The sequence below is a fragment of the Tachypleus tridentatus genome, chromosome 9 (assembly GCF_004210375.1).
Source record: "Tachypleus tridentatus isolate NWPU-2018 chromosome 9, ASM421037v1, whole genome shotgun sequence".
NCBI lineage: Eukaryota > Metazoa > Arthropoda > Merostomata > Xiphosura > Limulidae > Tachypleus > Tachypleus tridentatus.
The window spans coordinates 769,493-780,568 of NC_134833.1; the positions used below are offsets into that span (position 1 = coordinate 769,493).

Genomic DNA, 11,076 nt, shown 5'->3' on the forward strand with positions numbered 1-11,076 from the left:
TGCGACGTTATCTTATTAAGTGAAGAAATTAGAGTTTTGTATTCTTTGAAGTTATCATTATTAAATTATGTAAAACAGTATTTATTATGTTAAGTTATCATTTTTAAATTAAATATGGCAGTGGTGTACACTGTAATATTGTCATTATTAAATTTATTACAGTGTGATATTCTGTGAAGCTATTATCAATATTTTCGTATTACAGTTGTGTATTTTGTTAAGTTATGATTAATAATTAGGTATTACATTGGTGTATTCTGTAAATTTATCATTGTTAAATTAGGTATTACAGTGGTGTAATATGTAAAGTTATCATTATTAAATCAAGGAATTACACTGGTTTATTCGGTGAAGGTATAATTAATGATTAGGTATTACAGTGGTGTATTCTGTCAAATTTACATTATTTAATTAAGTATTACAGTGCTGCAGTCTGTAAGCTATGGTTATTAATTGAATGAATTACAGTAGACTATTGTGTAAAGCTATTATTATTAAGTTAGGTATTATAGTGGTGTACACTGTGATATCATCACTATTAAATGAGTATTACAATGGTGTACACCGTGATGTTATCATTAGTAATCAGTATAACTGTGATGTATTAGGTGAAGTATTCATTTTCAAATTATGTAACACAGTATGGAAGTGGTGTACACTGTAATAGTACAGTTGGTATTCTGTGAAGTTATAATTACTAAATTAGGTATTACAGTAGTGTATTCTATAATATTATCATTATTAAATTAGTTATTAAAGTGGAGTATTCTGTGAAGTTATCATTATTAAATCATGTATTACAGCAGAATATTCTGTGAAGTTATTGTTATTAAATAAAGATTTAGTGGAGTATTCCGTGAAAATATCATTATTAAATTAGATATTACAGTGGTGTATTCTGTGAAATTATCATTGATAACTAGGTTTTCCATTAGTGTATTTTGTAAAGTTAACATTAGTAATTAGATATTACGGTTGTGAATTCTGTTAAGTTATTATTATTAAATTATGGTAATACAGTGGTGTATTTTGTAAAATTATCATTATAAAATTCAGTATTACAGTCCTATATTCTGTGATGCAATCGTTATTAAGTGAAGGAATTAAAGTTTTGTATTATTTGATGTTATCATTATTAAATCATTTACACTTGTAAAATATTACACTTGTTTATTCTTTAACGTGATCATTATTAAATTAGGTATTGGAGTCTTGTATTCTGTGAAATTATCTTTATTAAATTAGGTATTACAGTGGTGTATTCTGTGAAGTTATCATTTTTAAATTAGGTATGGCAGCGATATACACTGTTATATTGTCATTATTAAATAAGTATTTAAATGATGTATTGTGAGAAATTATCATTAAAATTTGGTATTACAGTGGTGTAATATGTTATCATTTTAAATTAGCTATTACAGTAGTGTATTCAGTGAAGTTATTATTATGAATTAAGTAAGACAGTGGCGTATTCTCTGAAGTTATCATTTTTAAGTTAGATATTGCCATGGTGTACATTGTGGTGCTGTCATTATAAAAAAATTATTACAGTGGTGTATTCTTTGAAGTTATTATTAATAATTTTGTACCACAGTTTTGTATTCTGTAAAGTTATCATTATATAATTAGGTATTGCAGTGTAGTACTCTGTGAAGTTATTATTATTAAAGTAGGTATTACAGTGGTGTATTCTGTTAAATTATCATTAATAATTAGGTATTATACTCTTGTATTCTGTTAAGTTTTCATTATTAATTTGGGTTATATTTAAGTTATCATTATTAAATTAGGTATTAAAGTGGTGTATTCTGTGAAGTTATCATTTTTTAATATGGGTGTTACATTAGTGTATTTCTTGAAGCTATCGTAAATAATTAGGTTTTGTAGTGGTGTATTCTGTGGTATTAAGTTTATTGTGTTGATATCAATATCAAATCAGGTACTAAACAGGTTGATTATGTGTTGTTATTATTATTAAATAAAGTATTTGTGTACAGTAGGTTTTTATTAGTTTTTTTAATCACCAGCTGCTCTATTGATTCGTACATTTTCGGTAATTTTTATTCCTCCGACGATGGGAACATGTTGTCTGCCAAGTTGAGGGCCTTCAAATTTCCTTTATCATATTATGTCCTGTTTGTTGGAACTGTGAACATTTGTCTCAAGAAATGTCAAAAGGTATGAAATATTACCTCTGACTGGTAAGTGTTCACATATTTGTTTTGAACTTTTAATACATCATAATTATCAAAGTTATTTTTAAGTAAGATGTTTATCTTATAACTGGTAAGTCTAACTGTGTAATAATATGACATCTACTTGTACAAATTAAGTAGTTAAGAAATTAACAAGGCGAACTTCATTAAAAACACCCAAAAATGTATTTATTTATTAGATCCTGTAATTAACAAACATATCTTACAGTTCTAACAAACTTAAAGTAATATGTTTATACGTATATATGTTATGATACTCGAAAGTAAAGCTCATATTAAACCACAGTTGCGCAGAAACGAAAATATGTTATTCTATACCTGGGTAACGTGTTCGTCATGAGGCTTGTGAGTTAAATGGTGAATTACTTAAAGTAAATGAAAAAAACAAAACAAACCTTAACCTGAATGCAGTTCTTGGTTACTTTCAATTATTTGTTTATTCAAGCAAGATGGCGCTGTACGTAAACCTGGAACAGCTCACAACGGACGACGTACAATAGATAGCATGAACATACATAATTACGTGAACTCAAATCATAAAGCGAGTTACTATTTGGAAAGAACTTAACTAAAACACGGGGCTAATTACTTCTGTAATCTAATGCGATTGACAGTTAATAATTTTTTTCATTTCATAACTTCCGTTATCAAAAGTGGAAAATTATAAACATTTGTACAAGATATAGAATCATATTATTTCTGATACATTCTAAACATTCATCTTAAATGGAACTACTCTGTTCCTACACAGAATCATCGGATACAGCACGTGAAAAACCGGTCATTCTATCCCATCAGCAAAGAATATTTCGATAATGATAGATATTAAAAGATAAAGAAGAACCTATAATAACAGCTTGACCGCCTTCTCCAGCGGTAACAATTATAATTTCTTTACGTAATTTCTACCGTACATTGTATCATTTACGCAACATTTCAGTTCTTCACATTACTTTGAATTGAAACAAATATCTTAGGAATATAAAACTTACCCGATACGTATGATGTTTCTTTCACTTGTGATTTATTGTTGGATAAACTTTCTCTCTTCTCAGATTAGCTCATTTTTTGAATTTAAGACAAAACTAATAGTATGTGATATATCTATTCCCTTAGGTTATTTGCGGACAGGATCAGTATGACTATGTGAGAAAAAAGACAGATTCCCGACGAACTCCCTCCAGATCCAAACAAAATGTTTGAGGTAGAAATGACAGCTTTATGAAAGTGGAGTATACAACTTCTCACCTCCGTGGAAGCAACAGTTAGTCTCAAAATACCATTTGCAAAGATGCACTCTTTTCGTAAAGAAACAAAAAGTGTGAAACATTTCAAACTGTATATACATTTAAGAATAAACATTTCTCATATACCTAGATATCCATACACATAACAGACACGACTAGTGATTTAACAAAGGCTTTATTTAACGACAGTAAATAAAACTATAATTACTAAGAAAACATTGACAAAAAACGTACATTGTATTAAAATGATATTATTGTACTATAGCAGTTGTAATACTTATAATTTGTTTATTGTATTGTAAGTGATAGTATTGTACTATAATAGTTGTAATAGTTATGATTTGTTTATCGTATTGTAAGTGATATTATTGTACGATAATAGTTCTAATAGTTATGGTTTAGTTATTGTATTATAAGTGATATTGTCGTAGTGTAACAATTGTAATAGTTATGCTTTGTTTATTGTGTTATAATTGATACTATGATACAATAACAAATGTAATAATTATTATTTTTGTTGTAATGTAAATGATATTATTGTACTATAAAAGCTGTAACAGTTATGACTTGATTATTGTATTATAAGTATTATTATTGTACTATTACACTTGTAATAGTTATGAGTTTTATTGTTTTATAAGTGATATTGACTATAACAGTTGTAACAGTTATGATCTATTTATTGTATTTTAAGTGATAGTAGTGTCCTATAACAGTTATAAAAGATATGATTTCTTTATTATATTGTAAATGATATTATTTTACCATACCCGTTGGATAGTTAAGATATATTTATTGTATTATATGTGACATTATTGTACTCTAACAGTTCTAATAGTTATGGTTTGATTTTTTTTCTATCAAAAGTTATATTGCTGTATTATAAGAGTGGTAATAGTTATGAGTTGTTTATTCTATTTTAAGTAATATTATTGCACTCTAAAAGTTGTAACATTTGTGATTTATTTATTGTATTATTAGTGACAGTATTGTACTATAATAGCTTTAATAATTATCATTTGTTTATTGTATTATATGTGTTGGTATTGTACTGTCACAGTTGTAATATTTATTATTTTTTTATTGAATTATAAGTGAAATTACTGACTATAACAGTTGCGATAGTTGTGATTTGTTTTTCTATTAAAAGCTATAATGTTGAATTATAAGAGTTGTAATAGTTATGATTTGTTTATTCTGTTTTAAATAATATTATTGCACTATAAAAGTTGTAATATTTGTGATTTATTTATTGTATTATAAGTGACAGTGTTGTACTATAATAACGGTAATAATTATCATTTGTTTATTGTATTAGAAGTGTTAGTATTGCACTATAGAAGTTGTAATAGTTAATATTTGTTTATTGTATTATAAGTGATATTAGTGTACAATATCAGTTGTGATAGTTATGATATGTTTATTGAAGTATAAGTGATATTATTGACTATAACAGTTGTAGTAGTTATCATTTGTTTTTCTGTATTGTAAATGGCATTATTGTACCATATCTGTTATAATAGTTATGATATGTTTATTGTAATATAAGTTATATTATTTTAGTATAGAATTTGCAGAATGTATTATTTGTGTATTGTATTAAAAAGAATATTATTGTAGTATAACAGCTCTAATAGTTATTATTTGTTTATTGTATTATAAGTGATATTAATGTAATATAACAGTTTTAATATTTAATTTTTTATTTATTATAAATAATATTCTAGTAGTGTAAGAGTTGTAATAGTTATGATTTTTATTGTATTATACGTGATATTATGGTACTATAAACAGCTGTAACAGTTATGATTTGTTTACTTTATTATTAGTATTAGCTTTGTACTATAACGGTTGCTATATTTATGATATGTTTATTGTATTGTAAGTAACATTATTGTACTATAATAGTTGTGATTTGTTTATTGTATTGTAAAGGATATTATTGTAGTATATCAGTTGTAAACATATAATTAATTTATTGTATTATAAGTGATACTTTGTACTATAACAGTTGTAATAGTTTTTTTATTGTATTATATTTGATACTATGGCACAATAACAGCTCCAATAATTATTATTTGTTTATTTTATTGTAAGTGATATTAATATGCTATAACATTTGTAATAATTTTCATTAGTTTATTATATTATAAGGGATATTATCGTACTATATTATTTGTAACAGTTACGATTTGTTTATTGTATTATAATTCATACTTTTGTTTTATAACAGTTGTAATAGTTATAATTTGTTTATTGTATTATAAGTGATAGTATTGTACTATAACAGTTGTAACACTTATGATTTGTTTATTGTCTTATAAGTGACAGTATTATACTATAACAGTTGTAATAGTTATGATTTGTTCATTGTCTTATAAGTGATAGTATTGTACTGTAACAGTTGTAATAGTTATGATTAATTCCTACTTCACTTTTTCAGGAAAGCTAATTAATTTTCACATGAAAAAACTTTCCTTCCCTGAAGACATGTTCTCAAGGTCTGCTGGCCCTTCCTCCTTTGTTACTGTCTTCTTATCTGCTACAATACTGGTTTTCCTGACAGGATATTAAGATGGCAGAGTCGACGTTTTTTTACTTTGTTTTATGTGTGTGTTGACATGTCCATCAAACGTTTTCCTGAAACAGATATACTTTATTTATGTTTCACTACAAACAGTTTTCGTGTGTTGTTTTAGGTACTGAAACAATCCCAGTGCGGTTTGTTTTGTCTTCCTAATTACAAGAGACGTACAGCGTGAAAACTTTGTAAACTAAATCATACGAGAACAGTTGCCGAAAGGAGTGATATTTAGTTTTATTTTACGAAATTAAAATGTGCTGTTTGTTTTAGCTATTATCGAACTTTGCAGATTCATGATGGTTTAGGACTTTATAGCCCCTCAGTACTACAAGGAAAAGTTATGGAGTTGATTTTATATCTTTCACCACTTGGTTTTGTCGTAATTTATCAAACACCGGAAGACAAGTATGGTTTTGAGTGTTGACGTTGTAACTCGTTTTATGTCAGTATTGATTAACAACAATAACTTTAACCTTCACATGTTGTCGTTCTGAAAACAATAGTACAGTAGATATTATAGGTAGATAATTAAGCGGTCCTGCGATATTGTGAAATGTTTTTAATGTATACACTGTACTGATGCGACACTGAGGCCCAAGACGTTGGTAATATATGTATATTGTAGTAGGAAAACAGTTGGTGTTAAAATGTAAGTCTTACCGAACGGGTGTTTAAACTACGGTACTAAAGAATTATTGGAAGTAAGTTACAGCTCTGAGAGTTGGTGTGAAATAAAATAGATTAGTTTACCATATGATTCATGTTACTTTGTGTTTGTATCACAATTAATAAAACATAATCTTTGTTCGTTAATATGATGTATAACCAACTTGTCTCCTTCTATTCAAACATATTAAACTTTTATGAATTTTTATAACATGATGTAAACATCTCGTGTTTTAAGTAATTTATAAAACTGACACAGTAAACATATTTATTGTTAAAAACATGTCAATATATCCTCCAACATCAACTGATGCATTTCTGTAAAGCAAGCTTAGATAAAGTTTATTAACTAAATACGACACTACATTATTTTTAAGGCAACTCCAAAGATCGTCGGTTGTTTAGAATATTGTAGAAAAATCTCTTTATATCCGCCTATTCGAAAGTTAGTTAACTGTGTTCATTTCACTTAATTCAAAGTCACCGAAAAGTTTTCGTATTACTTACTTCCAAATGGCCTGGCATGGCCAAGCGCGTAAGGCGTGCGACTCGTAATCCGAGGGTCGCGGGTTCGCGCCCGCGTCGCGCTAAATATGCTCGTCCTCTCAGCCGTGGGGGTGTATAATGTGACGATCAATCCCACTATTCGTTGGTAAAAGAGTAACCAAACCGTTGGCGGTGGGTGGTGATGACTAGCTGCCTTCTCTCTACTCTTACACTGCTAAATTAGGGACGGCTAGCACAGATAGCCCTTGCGTAGCTTTGTGCGAAATTCCAAAAAAAAAACAACAATACTTCCAAATATTTTAAAATCAGTTGACAAAACTAGTAATAAACCTGTCGGTATATTATTATTCACACAAATTCTAAGAATTCCAATACAAAACAAAATTTCCCATTCAGCAGTTTAGGGTAAAACGAAGGATTTTAATAAAGTAGAGAAATATATTAACAACTTATTTAAGTGTTCCAGACGGTTAAACATGTGCATCTCTGGATGTAACATTTGATATTTCATGTTGTATGATAGTTTGATGTTTACATTACTCTAAGAATTGTGAAACAACGTTGTTACAAACTAATAATTGTCCTTCTAGTCTATCATAGCTGACTTAAGGTTGTACCTTAAAATTCAGGGTTTGATTCCTATAGTGACACAACTTCAGACTATGGTTGTACGAAGGGTTCTAGTTATTGTTGAAGACAGTGACATCTATTGACGTCACAGTAAGAATTCAACAGCATACAAAACTGTAACTGTTATTTGTTTACCATTTACCCATCAGCAAGGACAAGAACCTAAACAAACAGAAAGCTGTGTTTTAGAAACACAGGATCAAACTCTAATGTTAGTGTTCAGTTTTATCAGGATGAACAGGATAGATACAAATTGTTTTAGATAAACACAAACTGAACACAACGATGAAGTACTGACAACGAACTTGACGAACGATTGTCTAACAGCTGAACAAATAGACGGAACATTTGATTACAAGTTTTCAACATTATTAATACAAGATATTGTAGAAATATGCTAATAATATGAATTTTAACAAACTATCTAAAACCATAAAGAAAAAAATAAAAGTGAAATACTCATAAGTTCAGGTCATATAAGAATATACCAGACACCATTCCTATTTTACCATAGGTAGAAACGTAATAATTAATGTTTAGTCCAGTTCACATTACGTTTATAAACCAAGCATTAGTGAATTCAACTTTTTCCGTCTATTATCGTAAGATTATGTAACATGTCACAATTAGTGTTGGCTGGCGTTAACATGTTATCATCTATGTTTGTCGTTAACATGTCATCATCGATGTGGCTACAGTTAAAACAGTTTTACTAAATGATGTCTCGTTAACAGACTGAGATGTTTTACTTCTTGAGCTTACACTTCAGTAGATCGTTAACAATATTTCTAAAGTTATGTACATACATTTCGTGTTTATATTAATTTATAGAAGTAATCTACTGTCGTTCACTAGATATATAGAAAATGATATCAAATTAATATCACTATGTTATACTGTGTAGCATTCTGAGCTATCCCGTGGTCTCATTACGTAAGTTATACAACAATACCATGTGCTAACCTATGTTCTATTACATGTGTTATACAATAATACCCCTGTAACTAACTCAGTGTTCTACATTTGTTATACACATAACTCTAGTGTTAACTGAGTCTTTGCGTTACGTGTAATACAGTAACATCTCTATTACGCCGTGTCTTCATTACGTGTTATACAGTGACATCTCTGTTACACTGTAACTTCATACAGTGACATCCTTGTTACGCTGTGTCTTTATTACGTGTTATACTAAAGTGACATCCTTGTTACAATGTTCTTATTTACGTTATACAGTAACATCTCTTTGTTACTAAATCTTTATTTCATGTGTTATACAGTGACATCTCTGTTATCGAATCTTCATAACGTGTTATACAGTAACATCTCTGTTGTTGTGGTCTTCTCTATATCGTGCCATGCAGTAACATCTCTAGAGCTTGCCAGGTCTCATTACGTAAGTAGTAGAGTAGATAACATCTCTGTTACGCTGTGTCTTCTCATATTATACAGTGCAGTCATTCTCTGTTACGCTGTGTCTCTCATAACGTGTCATACAATCAACATCCTGTGTTAATAAGCCAGGTTTTCATTATGTGTTTATGTAGAGTGACATCCTTGTTACGCTGCATACGGTGTGTCTTCATATATAACATATAACATCTCCGTTACTGTGGGTCTCATTGATGCGTTACAGTGAGACATCTCTGTTACGCTAAAATCTCTTACGTGTTATACAGACATCTCCCTGTTACGTAGCAGTGATCTCTCTCTGTCTTCAAACGTGTTATACAGAAACATCTCTGTCAAGTGTGACTCTCATAACGTGTTATGCAGTAACATCTCTGTTACGCTGTGTCTTCATTACGTGTTATAGTGACATCCTCTGTTATGCGGTGTCTCATAACGTGTTATACAGTAACATCCTGTTACAAGGCCAGGTTCCATTACGTTATACAATGACATCTCTCTGTTACGCTGGGTGTGTCTCTGAACGTAAGTTATACAGTGACATCTCTGTTACGCCTGTGTCTCTCATTACGTGTTATACAGTGAGACATCTCTGATACGCTGTGTCTTCATAACGCATGTTAATCTCAACATCCTCAGTTATGCCAGGTTTCATTATGTGTTATAGAGGAAATCTCTGCGCTGTAATCTCAACGTGTTATGCAAGTGACATCCTCTGTTACAGCTGTGGTCTTCATTATTGCATTATACAGTAACACCACTGTTGTTGCCAGGTTCTTTACGTGTTATACAGTGAAATCTCCCTCGTACATAAGTCGTACAGTGTTCTCTCATAACGTGTTATACAGTAACATCCTGTTACGCTGTGTCTTCATAACGTGTTATACAGTAACATCTCTGTTACTGTGTCTTCATTACGTGTTATACAGTGACATCTCTGTTACGCTGTGTCTCTCATAACGTGTTATACAGTAACATCCTTGTTACGCTGTGTTCATTATGTGTTAAGTGACAGTTACCTCCAGCCATATTGCAGGTCTCTCATAACGTGTTATACAGTGACATCTCTGTTATTACTGGGTTCTATTACGTGTTATTATGTTAGAAACATCTCTGTTATCTGTCTCCCTTCATAACGTGTTATACAGTAACATCTCTGTTACGCTGTGTCTCTACTACGCAAGTTATGGAAGTGACATCTCTGCGGTGTGTCTTCATGCAAGTCTGGCGTGTTACGTGCAACATCCTGTTACGCTGGTTCCATTACGTGTTATACAATGACATTCTGTTACGCTTGTGTCTCATTATAGTAACATCCTGTTAAGTCTTATACAGTGAAAGTGACATCCTTGTTACTGCTTTCAGTGTTATACAGTAAATAAATGTTATACATAGTGACATCTCTTGTTACGCTGTGTCTTCATAACGTGTTATACCAATCAACATCCTGTTTTCACACGCTGCGGTTTCATTACGTGTTATACAGTGAACATCCTTAATACAGTGTCTCATAACGTGTTATACAGCACATTCCTCTGTTACGCCAGGTCTCTTCATTACGTACATACAGTGACATCTCACCTTCATACGTGGTTCTCATCTCTTTTACTGTGTTATATAACAGTGGAAATCCTTGTTGCTGTCAGGTCTTCATTACGTGTTATACAGTGACATCTACGCTGTGTTTCATTGCCAGGTCTCTTGATAACGTGTTATACAGTAACATCTCTGTTACGCTGTGTCTTTATTACGTGCGTGTTATACAGTGACATCTCTGTTACTGCGTCGTGTCTTCATTATTGTTATACAGTGACAT

General features: G+C 30.3%; 1 pseudogene; it reads left to right on the forward strand.

Annotated features, from left to right (window-relative positions):
- The window catches only part of LOC143227010 (uncharacterized), a 29,946-nt pseudogene extending 26,302 nt beyond the window's left edge, over positions 1-3,644 (forward strand).
- Positions 3,645-11,076: the final 7,432 nt, after the last annotated feature.